Raw genomic sequence first — 27,941 nt, 5'->3', positions numbered from 1 at the left:
CTTAGGGTTCTCCTTCAAGAAGAACAAGGACTGGTTTGTTGAAAAGAATCAAGGGATCCAGGAATTGTTGAGGAAGAAGAGAACTGCTCACCAAACCTTGCTCAGCCATCTTGCCATGTAAGAAAAGCAGCCTTTCGTCTTGCATGCAGCAAGCTCCAACAGAAACTCCATGACATCCAGAACAAGTGGTGGATCAACCTAGCAGGAAAAATTCAATTATGCGCAGATGTGGGTGATCACAGAGGATTCTATGAGGCTTTGAAAACAGCATATGGGTCTACATACAAGGTCCAAAGCCCTCTACTCAGCACAGATGGTCAGGTGCTTCACACAGATAAAATCTCCACTCTGAATCAATGGTCTGAACGCTTTCAGACTCTTTTCAGTCTAGCCATGTAGTCCAAGACTCAGCTATTCAGTGCATTACACAGCAACTGGTGAAGAATGAATTGGATATTGCCCCTACTATGGGAGAAACTCTTAAGGCCATACAGCAGGTGAAAATTGGCAAGGCAGCTGGGGTTGATGGAATTCCATCTGAAGTCTGGAAGCATGGGAGCCAAGCACTCCATGCTAAATTTCACGAGTTTGTGGTGCGCTATTGGGAACTAGGCAAACTACCATCAGACCTACATGACACAGTCATCATCACCTTGTATAAGAAGAAAGGAGATAAATCAGACTGTTCAAATAACCAAGGTATTACTCTGCTCTCCATTGCTGGCAAACTCCTGGCAAGAATACTTTTGAACAGACTAATACCTGCTATGGCAGAACTTCTACCTGAAAGCCAATGTGGTTTCAGAGCCAACGGGAGTACCACAGACATGGTGTTTGTTCTCAGACAACTGCAAGAGAAGTGTAAGGAACAGAACAAAGGTCTCTACGTAACCTTTGTTGATCTCACCAAGGCTTTCGATACTGTGAGCAGGAAAGGTCTGTGGCAGATTTTGGAATATTTAGGATGTCCGCCCAAGTTCCTTAAAATGATCATCTCACTTCATGAGGATCAGTGTGGCCAAGTCAGATGTGATGCACTTTCTGAGACCTTTCTAATAACCAATGATGTGAAACAAGGCTGCGTTCTTGCACCAACCCTATTCACAATCTTTTTCAGCATGATGCTCCAAAGGGCCACGGCAAGTTAGACGGTATCTACATTCAATATCCTACCAATGGAAGCCTATTCAACCTAAGGCGACTGAAGGCCCACACTAAGACCTTAAATCATCTTGTCCGGGAGCTGCTTTACACTGACGACGATGCCCTTGTTGCCCACACAGAAGTAGCTCTGCAGCGTTTAACATCCTGCTTTGCTGAGGCTGCTGAGCTTTTTGGGCTGGAAGTCAGCTTAAAGAAGACAGAAGTTTTCTATCAACTTGCACCTCAGGAAGTCTTCCATCATCCCCATATCACCACTGGCCAATCACAGCTCAAATCAGTCCAGCAGTTTAATTACTTAGGCAGCCTCATCTCCTTGGAGGGTAAGATTGATGGAGAGATAGACAACAGGTTAGCAAAGGCATATGGAGCTTTCAGAAAACTCCATAAAAGAGTTTGGCAAAATAAACACTTGAAGAAAAGTACCAACATCAGTGTTTACAGAGCCATAGTGCTGTCTACTCTTTTATATGGATCTGAATCATGGGTCATTTACCGTCACCACCTGCGACTCTTAGAATGCTTCCATCAACGCTATCTCCGTACAATCTTAAACATCCACTGGTCAGATCATGTGACTAATACGTCTGTTCCAGAACAAGCAGCAGTCACAAGTATTGAGGCCATGTTGCTGAGAACACAGCTGCGTTGGGCAGGACAAGTCTCAAGGATGAAGGACCACCGCCTCCCTAAGATCCTGCTTTATGGTGAACTTGCCACCAGCTGCCACAAGAGAGGAGCCCCAAAGAGTAGATACAAGGACTCCCTGAAACAATGTCTTGGCCTTGGCCATACTGATCTTCATCACTGGTCTACTCTGGCTTCCAATTGGGAGGCCTGGAGATACACCATCTATAACGCTGTTGCTTCTTTTGAGAACACATGCAGGATCACTCTCGAGGAGAAAAGACAACGCAGAAAGATTCATGCCCTGCAGAATATACCACCTAAGGAGTCTTTCTGCTGTGCCTTTTACAACCAGACGTGCCTATCTCGCATCGGCTTCTTTAGCCACCAGTGCGCTTGTAACAAATGTGGGTAGAGTCCTTCCCAAATCTTCGTTCACGAATCCTAGCCATGATATGGGGCTTTACCTTTCATACTGTAAGTTATCCACAGTTTTATTAGGTTTTTAGGAAGCCTGTATTTCCTTCTTAGCGAGGTGTATCTTCATTGATAACTGAAGCCACAAATTGATGGCACCGTATCTCACAGACCTTTTGGAATATCTACTTAAGTGCACTTCAGATCTTTGGCAACACTGTACCCCACCTTGGCAAAGAAGGCAAGTCATCTATTATCAGTGTAATTGTGCCTAACAGAATCAATCAAATAGTCAATGTTATCTAATTAAGCAATTACTTTGTTCTAGCCTTCAGCCAATTTTTCCCCCCAAATGGTAGGAAAATGCACCATTCCACAGACAAATGCTATCTATTAGTCATGAAAACACTGTAATGCAACTATGAAGTGCTATATACTTTTAAGACATGCCCTACAACTTGTCATTGTCTCTATATGCATGGCAGCATACCTTGTCTCAACTACTTGTCCTCTCCACCTGCCAGAATTAATGAATAATGTTCTGGATGTACATCCAGCTTCTACTGTAGTCAGCAACTTCTACTGACAGTCATGCTACACAAGTGAAAAAGAGGCAGCAAAGGCCTCCACTGACTCTGGCATCAAATGCATTCGGCTTTGTTCATAAAAATTATGCCACAAAGAACGCATGACATTTCTTCACTAAGAGACATTTCTATTTCAGTTATTTAGCAGACAGAATAACAAGTAACAGAAGACAAAGAATTAAAAAAAAAAAAAACCAAAAATAATTACACTTCCACAGAAGAAAAAAACATGACAGTTGTGCATAGACTCAAAGTTTTTCTTTCTGAAAGTAGAACTTGTATCACATTGAAAGAAAAGGTAGCTCTAACCAAGTCATCATTACTGATGCAATAATATATAATACCTAGATCAACGCTACTGAGTCAAGCTGTATGCCTGCTGACTGAAAACACACAGAAAGTGCATCTGTCTCAGGCAGGTAGACATAAAAATGTACAGACCTGGCAAGACAAATATTTTTAACAGATTATGAAGAGACTCTGCTGCTTCATACACCTGGTAAGCACTACTTTTGAGCACTGTCAGCGTGTTTTCCTTTTCTATCTGTCTCCCATTGATTAATTTAAGAATTAACACTAAAAGTCTACACCTCAAAGCCACAGTTAAATTAAGAATACACTACGGATGTAGGAAATTTCAAAGTGATCATACACATACCTTTGTATCCACTTTTCTTTTAATCATTATGACTTAACACATCAAAAGTTTCTCCTTTAGCACTCGTGGGCAAGTTAAAGAGGTATACAGAGAGGAACTAAATGCTGGGTTTAGAGGAAAGGGAAAAAAATAGGACTGAAGAAAACAGTTTCAGAGCAGCAACTCGTAGAGTCTGACAGAAGTGTCACCACTAGAGGGGGTCGCGATCTCACAGACTTGGCCAACACCCTGAAAGGGTGTTTCACTGTTTCTTTCTTTCAGACGCCATCCACAGCAGATGAAAAGGACAGAAACAGGAAGGTACACTTTAAAACCACCCCGGGTACTCCTGTGAACCTATCGCCCACCACAGTTTTCGAAATATGATAAATGAGTTTGCTCACCTGGAATCACTACTGCAGCAAGCAAATATATACACTGATTTCTAATGGCCGCAAGCCCTTAAAAAGAAAAGTCTACTCTAAAACAGTCACACTGAAAGTACTTTTCCCCAACCTTCATTCAGATGATGTAAGAATATGGGGCATCTTTGAGCTCTCCGTAGTACAGCAATAACAACATTTGGACAAAAGTGAACATTTGAAAAGACCCTGCTTGCATTCCACCCCAACAACCCTGATCTACTCTACTTCATCCAGCACTCCACTATGAAATAAATAGCTTACTTTACCACAGTGCCCTGTAAACTCCAATAAAGCACAGCCAAATGTAAGAAACATGCATCCTACATTTCTTCTCACGTAGTGCACTAACTAGCCTGAAACAATCCAACAGCGTAAATTTGCTCTCCCAGACACCCCAAAATTTTGAGCAAACATCACTTCAGGGTCTTCTGTTTCCTCTGTGTGAAATAAAAAGTGAGAGAAGGGAGCTAAAGGCTGGCCTATTCTCACTATTATCTCCAATTCCAAGGAGATGAAAGGAAATTTCTCTGCAAGAAACATGCTCAAGTCTGGAGGAATTAAAAAAAAAGTTAGTACAGTTGTCTGCCTTGTTATTGCACCTGCTTTTAGGTGCCACAACATAGCATTTAAATTTCTCCTTTATCTTCTACTTCATTCTCTTTTGGACAAAAACAGTTTAGTGGCAGAAAAAAATGTTCACATACTGGAGGTGAACCTGCTGTGAAAGCGCACAAACTCACTAAACACATATTGTAAAACAACAGGATTCTTCTTGCAGATCTCCATGTAGGTACAAACAGATGTGGACTGTGGTGGGTTGACCCTGGCTGGCCACCAGGTGCACACCAAGCTGCTCTATCACTCCCCTCCTCAGCAGGACATGGGGAGAAAACACAATGAAATAGCCCATGGATCAAGGTCCAGAAAACCTGCTCCAGTGAGGGTTCCTCTCCATGGGCCACAGTTCCTGCTAGGAAAGTGATCTGTAGCGCGGGTTCTCCATGGGCTGCAGCTTTCTTCAGTGCACATCCACCTGCTGCAGCTTGAGGTGCCCCATGGTCTTCTCCATGGGCTGGCAAGGGAATCTCTGCTTCAGCACCTGAAAGACCTCCTCCCTTTCCTCCTTCACTGATCCTGGTGTCTGTTCCCTAACATTTTTCACACTCCTTTCTCACACAGCTGCCATGTTAGAAAGCATTTTTTACTTCTTCTTAAACATGCTATCACAGAGGCATGATCAGCACTGCCAGTGGGCTCAGCTTTGGCCAGAGGTGGGTCCATCTTGGAGCCAGCTGGAACTGGTTCCTTGTGATATGGAGGCAGCTTCTGGTGTCTTCTCAGGCCTGCAGCCTCCCTCTTATCAAAATCTTGCCATGTAAACCCAATACAGCCACCCAAACACTTGTATCATGAGATGGAAAACGTATCAGGCAGCAAACACTTTCCATCAAAGTGATGGAAACAACAACCAAATGACCTTTAATAACATGTGGTATGAAACCCAGTTCATGGCCCATGAAGAATTCCTCCTTCTCCTTCGCCTTCCGCACAAGAGGGAGGATACAAGTCATTAATTGTCACTCCCTAATAAACAAGCAGCCCTAAGAAGGATCTATGGATTGTATCATGCCAGTATTGTACATGTCAGCCTGAGCAGGACAAATATTTCAGGTGCTTTGTCAGACATGGTAGGACTAAGAAGAAATCTTCATCCAACTCCAAAAACGTTAAAAACTGTTATTTACCAATTTGAGCCTTTATAGTAGGTTGACTCAGTGCACTGGAGAAATAAATTATGTGTTTACATCATATACTATCTAGCTGAATACCTTTACCGTATGGAAGTATATTTCAGTCATCTGCCTGAACTGTTCACACTGGCACATGAAAGGAAATTTTAGAGTGAACACCCACACGTGTGACCTTCCCTGCCTCCTCTGTGGAAACAAAAACTAAAAGTATACCTTGATACTGAAAAGTCCTCAAGATTAGCTGCAGCCATCACAGATACACTTTAATTATTAGAATGGAATGATGTGAGATCAGGTAAATTGTGGGGTATAAGGGGACTTCCAGGCATATTGGAGACATCTCATAGAACTTAGACTTGGATTAAGAAATTCTTTTCAGAAAGAAGAACAGTGACCACTACTTATACCAAATGCAAAAGAAAAGTTCAAAAAATGTGTAAATTGCGTATGTGTGCATATAAGCACACAGGCACACAACCTTATTTCATTTAAGCAACTTCTACCTGTTGGAGAACTGGGGAAGATATGAAATAAAAACATGAATCACATTCTCTCCCAAAGATAGTAGCGGATACCTGCATGGCTATATTCTTCTAATGTCTTCTATTAGAAATATTTTGTTTCAGCCACAGAGATCTTCTTTCTTAACGTTTTCTACTTGGGAAGTCAATACCTTCCACCTCTGTGGGGGAATTCCAAATGATGCTCTCAAAAAGAGCAGGATGTAGTCTAAGGTCTAGAACCTTTTCCAGCCCACAGAAAGCATACTAAGAAGAAACAAACTGAATGCTATGTCAAGGTTTGTTTTTCACTCCATTCTCTATTTTAATAGCTGCCTTTTTTTTTTTTCCTTCAGGCTGTGAAGACAGGACACTGCCTATGCATTATCTGCCTCGGTGACCTGCTCAGAGAGTTACCTCACATTTCCCATCTGGGTAGAAGTAGCACATAAACCAATTTCCACGAAGTAGCTCACTTGCCTGCACTTTGAAGACGATTATTTTTCACACCTAACAGACTAAAATGCTACATTTGCTTATTTTAAATTCATTTTTCTACATGAACTGTCTCACATTCTGTAAAAAAAATTTGCTATGAGCAGGAAAATGAACAAAAGTATTTTGATCTTTAGGTATATCAAAGGCATGAGGGCAAAGACATGAGAAAGCTACCTGATGATAATTTACAGTGACAAGGAAAGCAGAGTATTACTCATCTAATCACTTCCCTTTCTGTCTGCACATCTCCCACAGATGCCAGGGTTAATCTACCTTATCTACATTATTCATGCCCTTGTCCCACAGTGGTTCTTGAAGGCAGCACAGCATAACTGTAACAGTTTATCAACACAAATCTGTTTTGTACCATAAAAGCTGACTAACATTATTGAACACATCCTAAAGCAATACACTAATTATATGGCTGTTACACAGGAGGTACAACATTTGCAAGAATGGCTAAGGAATATTTCAGACTTCTAAACAAAACAGGAATCCATGAAACCATTACCAGAAAGAGATGTAGCAAGATAGAAAAATCCCAGAAAAAGCAAATTAAATTGCAATAAATAACTAAAAATTGGATGATTATTCCTAGACACAGAAGGACAAAAAAAAAAAAAAGGGAAAAATAATGAAAATATTTCCTTGAACTGCAAGCAAAATAAGCAGAGTACATACTTTATCTATCCTTAAAATAACCAACTAAACTAAAAACCACATAGCTGGAACCACTAGAACTATAGACCTGTAATTTCTGTACCAAGATCTCTATGAACTGTTCCCATGGATCTTTCTTAAGTTTAGGACAATGTTTCTCAACCTTCTAATTTTTCTTTCCTTCAGAATCAAAGAACCTTGCCTACTCTGAGGAAAACAAAACCAGAGTAGATATCCAGTATGTTGCTTGTTGGTCAGGGAGGGGCTGAGTTGGATGGATAACACACACAACTTCTTTTTTTAACTTGTTTTAACAAGTCATAGTTTACAACAGGATTTTAATCTAACATCTTTACAAGATGAGAGACACCAGATACACAGACTGCAAGAAGACTTGGGGGAAAAAGTAACCCCCCCCCCTCAACTTATAAACAACCTGGTGCCTGCGACTGGGCAGGCAGAACAACTTAGTGTTTGCCATAATTCTTGCTGGGGGGCACAAGTGGCAATAAGCCAGCAGGCAATGATGTCACTTGTAGGGCAGTCTGCAACCACAGGTAAATATCTGTTGGTATGTAACAGTTGGATGGCAATGTGGGTTTTGAAGGGACAACAGAAAGTTTCCTTCTGGTTTAATTTCCTCCATTTTGTGTTATTTTTTGAGGGAGACACTTCACAGTCAGTCTTCTGAAAGGCACAAAATTACTAATGCTCGTCTATATAGCATACTGAGTCTGGCCTACAATTCCTGCTTCTGGTGCAGATTAATTTCTACTCACTTATTTTCCTTCCTAACTACCTTTCAGGAGGTCTAATTTCCATCTAACAGGTCAAGTATTACCACGATAGTTTTCTATAAGAATGATTTGGAGATGAGTTCTCTTTCTGAAGGAATTCTGTTCAGCTTTTATGTGTATTTTACCTTGCATCTTCCCCTTTGCTTGGTGGCTAGTGGGCTCTCAGTGTGGTAACAATGGGTTATCACAGACACAGAACAGGTTGCATATAAAGCAGGAAAGGGACAGGAAAGTGTTAATTCACTATGCCATTCCCATCAATAATTAAAAAACAATGTAATGAACTACAGACTCTAATGTCTGATCCTGAAGAGGCTACAACAGCTAGTTGATTTATGCCCAAATGAGACCCCTACAGGTAGATAATGAGGAGTCCTGTGAAGAGCAGATGGACAGCATTATTTCCCTTTAGTTATCGTAGCTTGATGGTTAGAAGGAAAAGTGTAAGCAAGATCTATTAGATTTTAGATTTAAGAAGTCCAGTAACTGCTGTGTACACTGTTGTCATATTTTTAAAAATATAAATAAATAATCCCCTCTTACTCAATCTGCCTTCTTCCTGCTGATAAAATAAAATAATGCTTTAACGAAACAGTGGAGGCTAAATTACCCTTGTTGGAACACAAAAGTCTTTGCTGTACAAGCTGTGAACCTGCTCAAATCAGTGACAAATAACAGTTTCATACACATGCTGCTGCAATCCAAGTCAGGTTTCGTAAAAAAAAGGAACCAAGTTAAAAGCTTCAGGACTAGAACTTGGGAGATTTGGGGACTACACCTCCAACTGTGGCAGCAGGAAGTGCAAAAGATTTTATCAAGTACTTAACTTTTGGCTTAGGTTGTTTATCCAGCATATACATTTTAAAATCTTTACTATGAGATGCACCGTTAATATTTAAATTTTCCACCAGTGGAGGTGCTGAACCTGGTAACCTTATGCTACCTCTGCTATTACTCAGTGGCTAAACTTCCACTGATGATATGAACTCCAAGTCTGGAATTTTGAGTTAATTCAACTTTTAAGTCATTAACACACTGCAAAACTCACTGATTTAATAACAGATACTTTTAGCTGTACACACTAAACATTCTGACTCAATAACTGATATTTTAACTGTACCCCCAACAAGTTCATTAATATACAGGTAAAGTGACCCACTGGTGATTTACATGATTTTGTCACCTTTCAGACAATAGTAAAAGTAATCCTACCTTGACTTTGACTCTTACCAAATCCATTCTCATGACTCAATACTTCAGTGTCAAGTACTTCAGTCATGCCCATAGAGAAGAGGTTATACCTAATTGCTTGGAATTCTCAGATTACAATTTCTTTTCTGCATTAGAAAAACAATTAATCTCACATTCTTATCTAACTCACTCCCAATTCAGCCTCTTTTTACTCAGGAATTTAAAAAAAAAAAAAAAGCTCAAGAGTTCACAAGAAGCTCTGAAATTTTCATTTGGACTTATTCCAAAACTTGGTAATCTTTGTGACTGATACATATACTCCTCAGTTCTCATCACTTCTCCCCCCTTTGTCTCAATTTAGCTAGGAAACGCATTCTTTTGGGAAGAACTCTAAAGAGATGCTCTAGCAAATATACAATGATAAATGAACTTTATTTCGGGAAAAAAAAAGGCTCTGATTATGCAGAAATTATGAATCATTTCAACCAGCAGTTCTTTCTCTGAAGAAATGATATTACATAACCCCATGAGTTTCCTATGCTTACTTAAGGAAAGTCTCATCTCTGAAGTTTATTTATTCCAGATTGACACAGACAGCAGAAGATTAACACAAAAAGCTCCTAATGTGGCTCATGCTGAGCCCTCTGCCAGCACACCTGCAGATATATTGGTGTTATTCAAAAAACTATTATTACAAAGTTATGTACTCTGTGCAAGATACTAGACAACTGTTACACTATAAATTGTCAGTTGATTTTCTGCATACAACAGTATTTAATTTTACAGAAAGCAAATTTTAACCACTGACTGAGAACAGAAACATCTGTTATATACCATGCTCTTGTAACAAGTGGAAAAGGTTATACCATTGGTAAAACTTGGTTAAAAGGCTGGTTTATGCACTTTAATCAAGTATCTCAAGATTTTAAAACACCAGAATGCCAGGAAGCTTAAGATATATTCTATGAAGATTTGCTATGTCATCTGAAATTTTGTGCCAGAAACATTTGTGGATAACAAATTCTCCTACAGCTCTTTCCAATGTTTTATGTGCAAAAGGCTTTTTTCTTGATTCTGCAGCTCACGTTATACAACTGTCCACGTGAATATGTGATGCTAAGGATGAAGACTGTCCTTTTAATAATTCCTCTCCCCATATTTTTTCATGTGATATTCATGAGAACAGTATTTTTTCCCAGTCATTCATCTGCAAGATTAACAAACAAGCTGAATTGTTTTAGTTTCCTCTTGTTGCAGTTTTCCTTACCATCCAAGTCCTTTTCTGCACCTGTTACAGTCTCAAATCATCTTCCTTGAACATAAATGGGACATAATTGGCCAGAGGAGGATTACATTACACCACTGTCATGCATAACATCATTAAGAATTTCTAGTCTGTATTGAAATACATCTTCTGATAAAGCCTTAGGACAAAATCACATGGCTAAGATTTGTCAAACTGGTGGCTTGTGACCATCTTTACAAGTCTCATATCCAGGTTTTCTTCCTTTACTAATTACCAGTAATGAACTCAGACTTAGAGCAGCCACTTATTGACACTTTAAATTTTCAGATACCTTTCTTCTAGACCATTCTTCATAGAGCAATGAATGTTTCCAACTAAGTATATCCTGAGTGTTGTCATAAATCTGTGTTCTCATCATAAAGAAGTAAAAGTGCTTAAGAAACACAACACCAGGTGAAAAAAAACCCTGACACTAGAAAATACTTTGTTTGTATACAGAAGTTTCCTGTCTCAGAAACAAGTTACCTACTACACTTGAAATTAAAGAAGAAAACAGAAAAACAACCACCATCGTAAAAAAAAAAAAAAAAAAACAAACTGAAAAAATACCATCAACTTTTTTTGCTCACAAGCAAACTTTAAACAATAGCAATTTCTACTACAAGTTCATAACAATAAAGTGTTAGGCAAGTATCTGCAAGCATATCTTGCATTACGACTCTCAGTTGCAATTTCATAGATAAAATTTATGGTGCTTTAGTGAATTAAGCCAATAAGCAAATCATCTTTATCAGTGGATTATTTGAAAACATACACTTATTGCCATTTGTTACCAAGTTTTCCTAGGTCCGTTTCTGTCAAACATCTGAAGAGAATCTTGCCCACACCTTTCCTTCCCACTAATACATCAGTCATATCTTAATCATGAACACAAAAAACAGATCTTGGTATTTTCCACTAGCAAAGCCCATTTTAGAGGTTAAATAAACTTGTAAAAAAAGAAGGAGAGATTATTTAGGCTTATTTTAAGGTTTATTTTACAGGTTAATAAAGCTCTAAAAAGATGTTTATTTAAAAAAATCTCACAACACAAACTCTTAAATCAAGTACGAATAGATTAAACTTTCTTTGATAAAGTATGTTGGTACTACACTCACAGGTCAGTTTGTTGATGTGAAATGACATCAGTCATTTGTCAACAACTCCCCATCAACACCAACAACTCAGAGGTATGCACTAGCATTTCCATTTCATGGTGCTTCTTTTTCAGTGCAATAGAATCCATGCAAACAACCTCAACAACTTCCATCAGAGTAGACTCATTTGTTATCCCACCATTCATTTTTTTACTGAGAAACAAGAAAAATTGCTGCAAGGAGGCAAGGTAAATGATGAGCAAGGACCTTGCAGCCAAATTCCAAAAACATTATTGATTAACTATATACAGACCGGACTTACATGAAAATATTTTTCAAAGAGGGAAACAAATACTGTGCACAGAGGAAGGAGGGAACTTAGCCTTTCCTTCAGGCACGATGAGCATAGCCTCTTTAAAGATGTGTCACAGAAACCAGTTAATGTGTCCACCCTAGCAATTCACTGAACATATTGATTTATTGAACAGGACATTGGTAGGAGGCGAAAGAGGCTGATACAGATCTGGACCAGCATCCCCTTCATTAGGCAACATTGTAACTAAAAATACAGCCTAGTCCTGCTGTAGTCAGTGTGGGCATACATTAGAGACCAAGTAGGAAGAGGGAATAAGAGCACCGAAGGTGGAAAACCTCTGTTTGCTTAGCTCAGTGAACAAGTGGCCTTTGGCAGCATGTAGGACACAACACTTAAAAGCATTTTAGGGCCATGGATCAAAGAATGACTCAACCAGAGTTACTATTAGACCCATGACATCACTGCCTTTGACAGAAGGGAAGAGGAGGCAGAGCTAGGATTCTGCTGCTTTTCTTTCAGCAGGTGAATGGTCAATGCAGGCTGTGCTCAACAACTCACTTGTTGTTGTTTTTCCAAGGACATAAAAACATAGTTTAACTTTTACATTGGAAAAAAAATGGAAAAAATCAGAGATAATAACAGAGAAGGAATATTTTCTCCACTAAATTCAGTTCTACTTCAGATGAGTGATGCATATAGACTACTTTCTTCTATTTCAGTAGATTTTTTTAAAGTTTATCTTCCTATGTTATTTTGTGCTACGGATAGTGAAGAGAAAAAACCCACAATGTCACCAACATCTATTTACCAGCTTTTGAATGCTGGAAGACAATGTCTTAAAGCCAAAAGCAGTACTTTTTTTCCCATGGATTAGTAATAGGATAATCAATTAATTAGTAATAGGATAATTAGTAATAGGGTAATCTAGAATCACAGTGTAAACTGCATCTGGTTTAGGCGAAACCTGAACAAATTAAGATTAGAGCATAAAGATACATTTTAGAGAAAACAGAACTTCTACAAATAAGACTGCATTATTTTAAATAGTTATAAAAAGGTTGGTCTAAGGTGAAGGGCTTTTTAAATAATTTTAACTATCATACTTGTTCTACACTAGGCATTACCATAGTCTAAATGCACCCAAGTGGCTTTGCTTTTCTTTAAAAGAAAGTAAATTTCAATTGAGATACTACGTGACTGTTAGAAGAACAGTTCTTCAATAACTGGAACAAGAAAATAGGGTGGAGGCAGGATTTCTGTCCTTACATATGACACACTTATAAAGAAACATGAGTAAGAAAACCCTCTCAAACACACCTACTAACTCTTTAGACTATAATACTTAGAATACTTTAGTCTAAGTACTATTATTGCACATGTAATATTTTACGTATTTAAGTATTCTCATGAAAAAATCTCCTTATGCATAGAGGTAATTACTTAAAGTCTCTTAATATATATTTCACTCCTTTTCTTTTGGCATATGAACGTAAAACAACTGATAAAAAGCGTATCACTGAGTTGCCTCAAGCTGCTATAGTTGTAGACAAGGGAATTTATTGCCAGCAGGAGCAGTCTACATTTTTTAAATTGTTTCTGCATTCTCTGTATACAGATTGCCAAATTATTTGCATGTGGTAGACTCATGTCATTTCCAGCCGCTCTTTGTTCCTTATTATTTCGCACTAACATATAAAACTTTCACTACAGCTTATTGAAACTTGGCCACTGAGCAATAGTATCTTCCAAAAACCACAACCAAACATTCAAAACCTCTCTCCCAGTCATTAAAGGTATAACAAACAAGAAAAACAGCCTTTATTCGACAGCCAAAGCAAACATCTCAGTAGCATTTATTTAGTGTGCTTTAGCAGCTTTCACTGCCCAATTCTGACAGGCTAAAATTATCTTTTAGGCCTTGAAGTTTGCTGAAAACTAAATAAGCGATACTCTGAAGTGCCTTCTAAGACTTCCATGAGTCCTTCATATATTTTCAGGAAGTCACATACTGATTTTAAGAAGTATTATAACCAAAAACTTGTAACTAATAAATGAATTCCAGTTTCTATACATAAGACTCTGCACTACAAAAGCAGCTGATGAAAGTTTATAAGATCTTTTCATATTTATTTCCAGACTTTAATACAAACTTTTTAGGTGTTCCTAGAAGCTTTCCTGTCTTAAGTACTTCCAAGAAACTCCAGCTGATCAAGGAACCATACTCTTTTGCCCTCACATGGGTTTCCAACAATGACTTTGAAACATGACTAATCTTGCACTGAATTATGAAAATAGTGTTCAAATAACTTATATACTGATTATAAATTGTAATTTTTCAGTGTCCTAAATTGACTGAACTACAAAGTTCACTAAGAAGTTAACAAAGTCACTGTCTGGGTACTGTAAACACGAGAAGGACCACACAGATTGACAGGTAACCCATACAGCACTCAGATTAAGAATTCAATCAAAAACTCATGAAACAAGGGGCAAAAATAATCCCGACTTTAGACTTTGCTCTAAATAATTGTCGTTTTTGCATGATATGGATAACTTGGTGGTTAGTCTCTTTGTGGGAAATGGATGAGGTAAAAAAACATTCTAATTAGCAATCTAGAACACTTACCACAAGTCAGAAGGCAAGTGTTGTGACTTCACATTGTCTTTTAGAATTAAGAAAGTTTATTAAATTCAGTTATACTGCCCACAGCATTTCTCATTCCTATTTCTACACAAATCCTCTCCAGTTTGCTTTGGCTTGATTCCTTGGCTGAACCCTCTTGATCAAGATTATGTAACCCCTAGTGCTATCCCTGCTATAGCAACTTCCCAACTACACCAAGCCAGAGGCTTTCATTCCCAAAGACTTTCCTAAATCACTACTAATACAATGAATTAATTCTACTTTAATTCTCACACAACTTTTGGCCTATTTTCTACTGAGAGATAATTACCCATCCTATCAGTAAGGAAATTAGCATTTTAAAGTTTTACTTTATTAAATTATTAAAACAATTATTTATTTTTTATTTTCCTAACAGAATTTTTAGACGTGCACTATCTAAAAAAACACTAAATGACTGAAGTAATTTGAAAGGCCAAGAAATTGTAAAGATTAATGTATCCTCTTCAAACCCAATGTATAGGGCTCACAGGATTTACTTTTCACACTTACTTTGTAATTTGGTCTGGAACTCTGATACACTCCTACCATTTAGAGAGGACACACATGCCAGGCATGAGGTCACAGGACTTCATTGTGCTCTTGGTCTAAGCAAAATCTGCATTTTTATACATATGGGACATCAAATTACAGCACTCCATTTTCTATTTCATACCAGCACTGTTCTGATTGATTCCTTTCTGGGACAGCTTCCTAAATTCCCTGTAATTATTCAAATGTTTTCAATAGATCAACATAGTCCATTCATATTTTCCTAGAACTGCAAACTGATACAAGTCTGAAGACCAGAAAAGTTGCTCAAAATTAAAAATTCAAAAAAACCCAAAAACAAACAAACAAACAAAAAACAAACCAAAAAAAAGAAAATACTCAAAAGAAAAACATTTATTCACAGACAATTGAACTGTCTCATGTTGCTTTGAGCGCTTAAGAATATAATCTATAGCAAACAATTATGGCAAATCAACAACTCAAGACAAGTAAAGAAGACAGAAGTTCCTGATGCTGCTTAAATTCAGTAGAGACAAAGTATTAACAAAAAAAGTATTAACCCCACATCTTGGACTTAATAATATGCAACAGAAGTTCAGCTTTATTTTTATACTGTTGTTTTCACAGTACTACAATTCATTTAGTAAAGTGTACTGTCTATATCCAAAATATCCTGCATTTTACTTTAGACTGGATGAGAATCTTCTTAAATAAAAACTCTAATGTACCACTTATTTCCTACAGAAAACAAACTTCACTGTCCCTACCCTTGCTGGAAAGTGTGAAGTAGTTTAGACAAGGTACTTATTATAGCTGAACCCAGCTGAATGAATTCAAACTACACTGACATCAAATGTGCACAACCATCTAAACTGCTTTAATTGGGAGACCCAAAAAGAATGTTGGAGTTACTATACTGTCTATGCAAAACTAAAGTTTACACAAAGTACTGCAATTTAAATTAACATCACAGAAATCTAATACAAACCACTCTGCAGAGGTTTAAGAATCTAAATTAAGACATAAAACAAACTTTTAAAATGTTATGAGAAGAAACTGCACATAATATTGCTTTTTCTCATAATTCCAGCTCAGTTGGATCTTACATTTGAAAAGTTCCCACCTTCATCATCTCCAGCAATGTCTTTTACCACTATATTAAAAAGGGTTTGTTTATCCACCATGTATTTAGTTCCAGAACTTCTAAAAGTTAGGACTGCCTCAAATTCCCCTTATTTGAAAGCATCCAAATTGGTAAGAGGATTTTTTGTGTGCATGAATGCAAACCTGTAAAAGAGCAGACCACTAGGCCTTTGGTTCTATCCCTCTAGAAGTACAAGATGAAAACAGGACATTAGCTGAATGTGAAGGAGGGATGATCAAGTTATTACAGTCAGATTGATGAGGTTTTATAAGCTTCTACCTTTCTGAATGAGCTCAGCTTTTAATATTTGTTCTGCAAGCTCTGAAGTAATTTTACACTGACTAAAGGGAGAACTTGAGCAGCTGTTCAACTATACATACATACACCTCCCTATGTTCTTGGTAAGCCAAAAACGCTGTTTGCATTCTTTTAGTCAAACAGTGGTTTTCTAGATCATGACCTGGTTAAGCATTACAACTATACACATGATAATATTACACTCCTTGCGTCTGTAATGACAAGGGTCAAATTAAGTGTTGTCAAATGACACTGTGACACTGTGCAACCAGTGTTACACAGGAAGATAAATGAAGCATAAAAATAATGTATATGGTGGACAGAAATCTAATTTAACATATCAAATAATGGCTTTTAAGGCACAGGAATATAAAAACTTCATGCAGCAATGCAAGATATAAGAGTGAAATATAAAGTTGCCAAAAAAATGGAAAGTATTGATAGAACATTCACACTGTTTGAGGGTATGCTTAATACTTTTCCATATCCTAAAAAGAGGCATTCAGTAAGCAAAGTTGGATTACATTTTTCCCATCTTTTTCTTCACTGTGTGTTACTTCAGAGGATAGATATTTTGAGTTAAAACAGGTTTATCAAAGAGCAGCACAATGCTCAATTTCAATTGTAAAAGTAACTGAAGCATTCAGAAAAACAAGCAGTTCAGGAAGGATATTGAGGTGCTGGAGCAGGTCCAGAAAAGATCAATGAGGCTGGGGAAGGGACTCGAGCACAAGTCCTATGAGGAGAGGCTGAGGGAGCTGGGGTTGTTTAGCCTGGAGAAGAGGAGGCTCGGGGGAGACCTCATCACTCTCTACAACTCCCTGAAAGGAGGTTGTAGCCAGGTAGGCGTCAGTCTCTTCTCGCAGGCAACCAGCAGTAGGACAAGAGGGCATGGTCTTAAGCTGTGCCAGGGGAGGTTTAGGTTGGATATTAGGAAGACATTTTTTACAGAGAGAGTAATCAGACATCGGAATGGGCTGCCCAGAGGGGTGGTGGATTAATCATCCCTGGAGGTTTTTGAGATGAGACTGGATGTGGCATTTAGTGCAATGGTCTGGTAACCACGGTGGTGTTGGATCAAGGGTTGGACTTGAGGAACTCAGAGGTCTTTTCCAACCTGGCTGATTCCATGATTCTATGAACAGACTAAACGTAAACAACTGTGTCACAGCATAAATCCAAAGAGCTATGGATCTATTTTGAAGACTGTACATGGTTCTTGCAGCCCCTTTATCAATTTTTCTGAAAAAAATTATTAAATCTAGAGGTAGACAACTACACATAGCAGATGTGTAACATGCAGAAGTTCAGAGGCGCAGTTCTCAGTAGACCTTACTAAATTCTACATGAACTGTGCTTTCCAATAATAATCATCCTCATCATCCAGTATTCCATGCAGAAACTAAATTACACAATATTGGATTTATAAGCAAACAACTAGAACCACACCAAAGAAAGGAAATGTAACCCATCTGCCTTTCTTCACAAAACTGGCAGATTCCCATTAGAATAATTTTTTTCACCAGATAAAAAAAGGCAAGCAAAAAAAAGTGCTAAATAAGACACCTTTCTGATAGGACTTCACATCTGACAATATATGCTGAAATTCTCAGCTTTGTGGGATTCCAGAATAGGACTGAAGTTGAGACAAAAAAAACCCACTTAGATTGTTTGAATCTCTTGAACAGTTGAGGTGCTTTCTCCAAAATTCTCCTTAAATTATATGTAATAAGGCAACACATGTTTTATTCAATTAATCCAGCAACTGCACCTATGAAGACAATGAACCTGCATCTAACATTTAAGAGGGCGGTGTTTACAAGTGAAATACTGACAGTGAGTTTAATGCGGGAAACTGAGTTCCTATGAAGAAGGAAAAGTGCATTGATTTAATTACGTTCAAGATCTGACTCTCAATGACTACATTTTACCACCACCTATATTCAGTATTCTGCAAACATGAGAGAGCTGAAGTGTTAACTATTTTCATCTGCTTCATCCTTTGCCTTGAACATTCCGACAATTTTGTCACATGACACTTCTGTCTGAGGGAATCATGACCTAAATAAGATAAATGGGTTTGACAGAACAAGCCAATTTTTTGTTCTTTACTTTCTTTATTTGCTCGGTAACTTTGGTCAAAATCAATTCCCCACAACAATCTTTTTCATCAATGGGTGACAGAAACATAAACCTCACAATAGATATAGGAAGGCAGATGAATTATTGTAAAGCTTTTCAAGAGAATAAGGTTCATAAAAATTTAAAGCATTAAAATCAGGAACAGTTTTCAGCGAGGTCACCTACTGACTAGGTCTGAAATAATTTAAATTTGATTGTTGTCAAATTTATTCTTACATAAAATATTGCCTATCTATAATGTTTATTTTTATACAGAATTAGCTTATTACAAACTGACAGAAGAAAATGCTTAACAGAGTAAATCTAAGTCTACCTGGAATGCAACTTGATCCATCTGGAAAAACCAGATGTCAATTGTCTTTCTATTCACAAAACACATGATGTTGCCTAAGAGATGCAGAGAGAATGTATGTCACATTAAAGACTGATTTTAATCGATGTCAGCATTTGAAGATATGGGCCTAGGCACTTTAGGAGACCAAGTTCCACCTTCAGTGATTTCAAAGTCTAAAACTACTGAGAAAGGATATATGGTGCTTTGAAAAAGTCCACCTACGTGTATAAGCAATTACCATATAAATAAAAGTCCCAAAGGCTTTCAAATCAGAGCAATCTCTATTCAGCTCAGCATTTCTGAACACTTTGCATATTAAGGCATATGGGAAGAGAAAACCCAGTTAGATTACTTCAGCAATTCACTACCAAACTACAACATTGAAACAGGGACACAAAGCAGTGTGCTTGATTAAGACACTCTCAAATCAGTTTGCTGTAAAAGTATTTCTAGAGGAGCAAAGTGGACTAAACCATTTTAACAGAGCCAGAACCATATATCTTACATTGTTGAAAAACTTGGATACAAAATAACCACAGGATGAGAGCTCTACACCAGCCTTTAACTTGGAATATACTACCTTAGAAGCCAACATGCTTAACATATTAACAAATTGGATTTCACAACAGAACTGCAAATCAAGATATTCCTCCTAACTGCAGCTGGAAAACTATGAGTATGGTTCAAGTGTCACAGCTGTAAGTGGCCTCAGACAGGTAAAACTACAAAATAACCTTCTTCCCCCATACATAATGCTTTAGACAGACTCATACAGTAAGATATACACAAGAAAGTATTAGATGCACCACAAAATTACCATATAGTATATTTAAAATAAAATAATCAGTTAAGCACTGAATGCTAAACAAGAAAAGACAGTATTAATACTCTTGTAAGTTGATAATATAACAATTCAAAATTATGCTAAGATTAGCATCACCAAGAGGGGACTTATATGGCCTGGACAACAACACTTGAAAAGCTAGGAACATAAGTGCAAACCACGTGCAGTTGTAACACCCAAAACTACCTGAGAGCATTTCTTGTTAAAAAAACGGTAATACAAAAACAACAACCCTGAAAAGGACTGAACAGAAACTGGAGAATTACAAAGACACCTTGAAACTAAGGAAGGGTCAGCTTGAAAAGAAGGATCAACATTTGTGCTTTGTTTATAATGGAAGAGGAACCTCATAATGGCAACAGAGAATCACCAAAGCCTGATCGGACAATGGAAAACTCACCCCATTGGCATCACAACCTCCTGAATGCCTTGGGGAGCAGCTGCCCCACTGGGGGACGTGGGCAGTCACACTTCAATCAGCACAGCGGCAGTTCAGAGTGCTGAAGTGGGGGGGATCCATGGCTCAGGTGGGCTTTGTGACTTGGGATGGGGAACACACTCCACTGCTAGCTTGCAGGTTAGCAGACTGTAGAGAGTGACCCTGGTATAAGCTGGAACATCCATATCACCGGGAACAGGTGCGCGCAATTAGGTGAACTCACGTTCCTGGAAGAGCAAATGTTGCTTGGAATCTACACCGCTTGTGGAGCTTGTGTGCCAATAACCATGTGGGGAAAAGAGGGGATTCGAACTTTTCATGATTAGTTATGAAAAGTGTTTAGATATTTGTAGATGTTTATTAATTTTTCTAATGGTCTGACACTTTGGTTTAGCTCTTCTATTCCTGATATCAATCCCAAGTATACAGTTCCCTGATTCTTGTTCAAATCACAATAAATCAATATACTGCTTTTTGTGGTTTAAACTACACGATCTGAGCACTCTTTCCCTATATGCACCAGTCAGTAATATGCATCTTTGAATATATCAATCTTTACATTAATTTCTAATGTTCCTTAGCAGCTGTGCATAGACACTGCAGAACAAACATGCTTTCTTGTAGGGAAAAAAAAACCCAAACATTTCCTTGGAGATTATTCATTATTCAGCTGCATCCATTTAAGTTAAAACACACATTTTTCAACTAGACTACAACCAAGGAATACAACCCGAGAGAGGCATTCAGTACCTTTATGAACTCTCCAAATTCCTTCAACTCTGATGAAAATCAAAGTGGACCTCTCCATCAGTTAGATGTTTTATAATCTTATGTTAGCCTGCTTTCACAGTATGACATTATATCCAGCATAATCAGAAATCTCACACATATGCATGTTAATTAAAAACAGACCTAAAAGAAAGGGAAAAATATGTTGAAAATTACTAGACAATAGCCATGTAACTTCGCTTCACACTGCAGAGTAACAGCTCATAGAGAAACAAACAAACAAACAGGCACAGTTCTAACCCTTGCATTTTAACAAGCCAAGTCCAAGCTGGTTTTGCAGCTTCAAGTTTTCAGGTTTGTTCAGCACTGCTGAATAAGGTAAAAAAATTTTTACCTCCAGGGATCTAAACACAAGGTCAGTCTCGGAGATACAGGTCTTGCCTCAGCAAGTTTACCTCAGCAAAACAGAAATACCTTGTCCTCACTGTTTTGCCAGCACTGCCCACACACAGTTGCTATGGTTAAAAAAAATTCAAGCCCATGCCACTCCCACTTCTATTTTTCTCTTTTAATTGTGAAAACAAAGGCTCAGCCTGGCCAGATGGCTTCAGGTCTCCTGAATCAAAATGTCTCTCCCCTGAAGAATTACTTCATTTTACACACAATATCAGAAGAAAAGTAAGCATGAAAAAAATTCTGTTCTGTAGAAGAACATAGGATATTTAACATTACTTTCATAAATGGAAGCTAGGCAATGTAAGCAAGGTAGACTGTTGCATAATCCACACCTCCCAGGTCACAGAAGGCTTTGTTTCTCACAGTCATCCACCTCAGAAGTGTCTGGCAAGAACAGTGTGAGTTTAAAACTATATGAAAAAAAAATCATGACTCACAGGAACAAATCCTATCTAAAGAAAGAGACAGTAGGTTACCACGTAGTTACAAAACTCATCAATATTCTCAGCACTTTGTACTGTGTGGTCCATCTTACAAAGAAAACTAAAGCAGCAGAAGAATAAATAAGCCCAGATTTACAACTGGCTTTGTATCTTCTTGTTTAAGCACAGTGCTCAACCCCACCTCACATTCCATTAAGGCAGTTTCTTTCACACACACAATTTTTAACAAGAAGCTCTATAGTAACTTCTCTGATGCAAAAATTTTAAATGGATGAGTCTTGAAAAAAAAGCCAACTGCCTTCTGAATTCTCTCTTTGCACTTTTAACAGTGCAATCCTACAAACTCAGCCATTTCAAAATCCTTCCAGAAAAGGTACATCTGAATTTCTAACGCTAAGACCGAGGGGCCAGGGGACTAAATCATTCAAGGCAGAAATAAGAATCAAAAAAAGTCAGCAGCCCACAGAAAGCTATTAACAATTTACACATCTGTAATGTATACACATTACTTGTGTAAACAATTAGTTGGAAAAAAACCACACAGAAAATCATTTATATTGCACAAAAAATGCAGTATTTGATTTGACAACACATAATCACTTTGCAAATCCGTAAGAAGTACATAAAGTGTAGGTATATAATCCATTAAAACATATTTGTAATATTTTATGATGTACAGTTGGGGTATGACTTACACACCTACAAATCATTTTCCTTCAACTCTTTCCAGTTGGAAAGTGCAACTGGCTCCCGGTAAACTTTGTATGAACTTAAACCAAACAGTCTCAACACTAGTGATAGTTAAGAAAAACAGCCAAAAAAACCCCATTCCTTCACGCTCAAATATAGTTGTACAACAAAAATAGAAAATATCTAAAGCTTTAGAATTCTAGGATTTGTGTAAGGTAAAAGAAGTTGATGAAAGTCATGATTTAGTTCTTTTGTATTTGACATTATTCCAAGTATAAGATTCTTATTTCCTAAGGAATGTAATTAAGTTGTGGAATTCTTGTACCACAGCAGAATGACTTCAGTTAAGAGACTTATAAACAAAACTGAATAAATTATTTTTGTAAAGTAAATATAGTACCATAAAGATTCACCAGCATTTTAGAAACTATATTAAAAATAGAAGCATAGTAAATATTAAACAAGAATGAAATTCAGTAGTGATTTCCATTTTCAGCCTTGGAAGTTAGAGACATATAGCTCTTGCCAGTTGCAGATGATAGTGTCCTGGAGTTTCCATAAAACACTGAAAAGCAGAAACAAAAACCTCAAGATCTAATGTACAGGGAGCTCTTAACAATCATTATACATTGCAAAACAGAGACTTATTACTGTTATGAACAAACTTCTTTAAAATTAATTTCTTAAAAATCTGAAATGATCTGTAGCTACTCCGAAAAATATTTTTTCACAATTCCTTAAAAAGTCCATTTTATTGCCCCATTAGAGAGACAAGTCACAAAGAATTTGTGGTATGCCACAGAGATGTACTGTTTACATAGCTAAAAATGATCAAGCCTTTAGTTCCTAGGGTGCCCTATAGGATGTGGATGATTTTTTTTCTTCATTTCTAATGAAAATGTGGCTTTTGCTCATATTTAATTATACTTTTAAAATTCTGGGGCATACAAAAGTAAACCAAACTATACTCTGGCAAAATAAAACTTAGATTTCTGTGCCAGTAAATTCTGGTTCTGAAATTCCAACTGAGCCAACAGGCTTTCATTTTGCTGAGTAAAAAGACATAACATGATAACAACATCACTACTCCAAAAACATGGCGAATGTTACACAAAGGATTACTGTGACAGGAAAAGTGGAGTCACCCACTCATCAGAATTTGAAGTATTTTCAGAGTACAACTGAACAAGCTACAGCACACCCACATAATTTATTTCTAAGAGGTCAATAGGGTAGTTTGTTCTATTATTGATTATCTTCACTAAGTATTCAATAAAGAAAACATGTTGAAGAGATTAAACTTACAAGTACACAATAAAATGCAATATATGCAACATACCCACAGGAAATGCCAATGGGAAACAAATTGCCTAATTCTTGGAATTTCACAACTACCTCTGCAAACATAATATTAAGTCACTAAGATAGACCTGATAGGCAAAACCACGAATCACAGTCCCCTGTTTACACCAACGGGTGCCTCTCTATACTAGTTCATAGTCCCTCCAGATTTATGCTATTCAGTAGTCTCATAATAAAAGTAACATAATTTAACTCAGAGGATACACAAATTTTGGACCTTATGTTCACTTTCCACGAACCCCTACATTTTCTTCCGTCTGACAAAATATCACACTTTACACTTTCCTTAAACTTCTTTTTCTGTTTCACAGTTATTAAAAACTTTGGATGATCTCACAGGGCTTTAGGGCAATGCTGTGGACTTCCAAAAAAAACCCACAAATAAAAACTGATAGGATATTACTGGAAGACTACCTAATATCTGGAAAAGGATGACCATTTATAATGCCTTAAATACCTACTTTTCTTTTAAAAAAGGGGCTGCCAGTACCAGTCAGAAATGAGATCAAACTTTGGGCTTACATACCTGCTACAAGATGAGAACTTCCAGAGGGAAAAACCTAAGGCGAGGCTGAAACTCATGAGCTACATCCTCACGAAGCAGAGTTCACAAAGCACTGTTTAACTGCATGCACTACAGAAAGGCTAAATTGCAATCTCAGGTGAAAGTGTTCTGTTGTCCATTGCTGTCAGTGCCAACAACTAACACAGCTGTGCAAGAACCTGGTCAAAAATCAAGTTCATTTTTTCTAAAGAAGTTTTTTCTAAATATGGTAACAAGTGTCATCTTTAATTTTGATTTCCTCATTGTCTTTTTGGGCCCTCCTTTTTTCAACCAGCTGGCTGGATAGCAGTCACTTCCAGGGTAACACCACAGTTCATCTGCCATCATCCGTTATCTAACATAAGGATTATGCCTTGAGTGCCTACAACAATCACTGCAGCTACTGCTTTATTGCTGATCCTATGGCTTATACATTGGTCTTTAAGTCCTAAGAATTTTGTATCTTTACTACTAGAAGATTTTCACACTCTTTATAAAGCAAGTTAAGAGAAAGCAATTGAACTTCTCAACCTAACAGATTGGAAAAGACCTCAGAGATCATCAAGGCTAACAACTTCAAATGGTCCATGTGCCACACATCACAAATATTTTAACAACTGCAGAAATGACAGGTGACATAAACCCTCCAGCTTTTTTCTTTTTTTACCTGCAGTCACACACAGTCTTTCAAAGTCATTACTAGCACTGGGTAGTACATGCTTTTCACACATGAATCAGGACAGTATGCAATACAAGCCTAGGTAAACGATCATGGTAATAGTTGGTAAAATGTATCCAAACAACGAAGTTACACCCCATACAGAACTGTAGGAACAATGATAATTTCAATTTCTTTGCTTTAAACTGCAAGTGGCAAATTATTGTAAAATATGCCATCACTGCTAGAAGTTGATTTAAATTAGTGAAGTGCAAGGAAGAGGTTACTCACCTTAGCAGTCAGATACTTCTACAATGTTTATAGATCATGGTTACTCTCTGTGAAAGCCATGACAAACCATGTTTTATGTCTTAACTAGACCTGGTAAAACTTACATGTATTGCAATAGTACTTGACAAAGTTATATCACTTCCTTTATTACAGAGCATCTAAAACTAGGGGAAGCAACCCAGCGCCATGCATATGATCCTGTCACAGTCTACAACAAAAATGTTGTATGAATCTGGAGATGACAAGTGAGTTAATCTCTTCACTATGGCATCAGAACCCAACACTCAGCCAACAAAGGGAAAGTAAACAGTAATATGGAGCACAAGAACCTTACATTTTAAGGTAGAGAAGGAGCAGATGACTAAGAATTAAGTATTCTAAAAATTCAGAACCAGCTTTCTAAGAATAATGGTTTGCATGAAGTTGGCATAAAACAAACTGTCCAGGCTTCTGAGACAAAAATCAGGGAACAGAAGCTCTCTACTTCAGCCACTGTGTTTATGAATGTTTAGTAATCAGATATTGTTACACATATCATCTCAAAAAGAAGTTATTGAGTCAACTTACTTATTATTTCACCAACATTTTAGCCATTTTTATTGTATTATAAAGTTCTATTTTTTACTTAAAAGCATTTAAACATGATTAAAAAACTACATTTCCAGTATATTGTAGCCATTAAAAAATAAGAGGTGAGAAGAAAAACATAATGACAGCTTAATGTAATTGTAAATTATACCAAACTGTTAAAACAGCTGGTGGTGAGGGGCAAGGCTACTCTTTCCTACTATAATACAACCCATCCTTCCCCACTCCTAGTTCCGAACTTTCATCCATCTTTCCTTATTCATTCCAGCACTTGCTCTTTTATCTTGCTGACACATCCTGAGATACCAGTGTATCCCTCTTTATTACACTTGCTCTCATCATTCTTTGAGTACGTAAAAATTAGTTACATCTATTTTTCAAGGGATTAGAGACAAAGTGACTGTCTTGAAATTAGTTTTTCCAAGACTCCACACATCATTTACTTCAAGTGCAGTGGGAGTTGTATTATCCATATTTAATAAGTAACACAAGTCAGCAAAGCCAGACTAATAAGGAAAGCCAGATTCGTCTGTCTTACTCTAGATGTATGTTCTACGATGACATCTTATTTTCCTACAGGCAAATAATCAGGCAGAGGCTGTAAAAAGATTCAGAGGAGAAAAAAACTACACAGTAATACTGCTGAGAGTGGCAGGGAAGGAGCGAAAAAGAGAGACTCTCCATCTTTACCGTACACAAACACAGTTCTAAAAACCAGGACAAGAAGCCAGCTTTTGCCTGAAGAATCCAAGACACTTTCAGTTTATTGTTGTTTTTGCTGAAGACTGAAGAGTTCCATTGGCCAGCATTTACTAAATGTAAATGTTAAGATTCAGAAAATATGCCTACATTGGTAAAGTTCAGATTCCTACTTTGTACTGGTGCCAGTGCATTAACAGTAGTGAGAGTGTAGATCATAAACCAGTGCCAATACAGATACTTTTGCTATGTATAATGATGCAGGACCTTACAAGACTTTTCCAACCTAAACAATCCTATGATTTTAAGATTAGTTCCAACAGAGAACTTTTACACCATTTTTAAATAAGGCTAAAAAGGTTTAAGGTAATTATATTTTATTCACTATATCTGCCAGAATGAAAAATTATTTCAATGCTTTATATACAAAGCAAGGCTAGGCATTCATTTAATTATTCAAAATGCTTTATTCTCTGCTTTCCTGGTGTGCTCTTAAATAGCAACTATATTCAATAATAAAAAAGGCTCAGTTCTACTGAGAATTTAGACATCACACAATAATTGCATGTCAAAATATGGGTTTATGTTAGCTTTGGCAATCAACATCATCCAGAAACTGCTTCTATACTGTGGTTAGTCTATTCATTATGGCCAACCACAGGCTACTAATTTGCTAAGTTATTTGTAGGTTTTGTTGTCTTTTTTTATTGTATGCCTTTATTTGGTTTTCCCCCTTTGCCCAGCAGTCCCATCTTGATTCACATTCATTTCAGACAACTCTGCAAGGAACCCACAAGCACTGCCAGCGTCAGGGACTGCAGTATAACCCTTAAGAACCTACCTTCCTTCCTATCTTCCTTTTGTTCAAAGCCTTGCAAATTAAGCACCTCAACTGCCAAGGCTCAGAACTCTAATAAGCCACCATAAAAAACAAGCAAGCAAGAAAAGGATTTTAAACTTATTTCGAGTTCTCAAATAAAACGTTAATCTGAAATATTTCTAAAAATATCCTGTACTTCTAAATTAACACAGACTAATTCTGAACTTAAATATAAACCAGATATTTAAATCAAGGATCTTTCCTGAGAGTCTAGAATATTCATAAAAAGAGCAAAAAAATTACCCAGACAGATGAAGCTGTTACATCAACAAAAACT

General features: G+C 37.3%; 1 protein-coding gene and 1 long non-coding RNA gene across 8 annotated transcripts in view; one reads left to right on the top strand and one right to left on the bottom strand.

Moving 5' to 3' along the window:
* LRCH1 (leucine rich repeats and calponin homology domain containing 1) overlaps positions 1-27,941 on the bottom strand; it is a 117,045-nt gene that overhangs the window by 67,797 nt on the left and 21,307 nt on the right. The window lies entirely within an intron of this gene.
* LOC113963385 lies at positions 20,318-26,883 on the top strand. The gene is made up of 3 exons (XR_003532782.1): positions 20,318-20,523; positions 25,651-25,742; positions 26,665-26,883. It is a non-coding gene; the product is annotated as an uncharacterized LOC113963385 (long non-coding RNA).

The sequence above is a fragment of the Neopelma chrysocephalum genome, unplaced genomic scaffold (assembly GCF_003984885.1).
Source record: "Neopelma chrysocephalum unplaced genomic scaffold, ASM398488v2 Primary Assembly neopelma1_25, whole genome shotgun sequence".
Taxonomy (NCBI): Eukaryota; Metazoa; Chordata; class Aves; order Passeriformes; family Pipridae; genus Neopelma; species Neopelma chrysocephalum.
The sequence above is the reverse complement of the archived record's forward strand: the minus strand, read 5'-3'. Positions and strand labels throughout refer to the sequence as shown.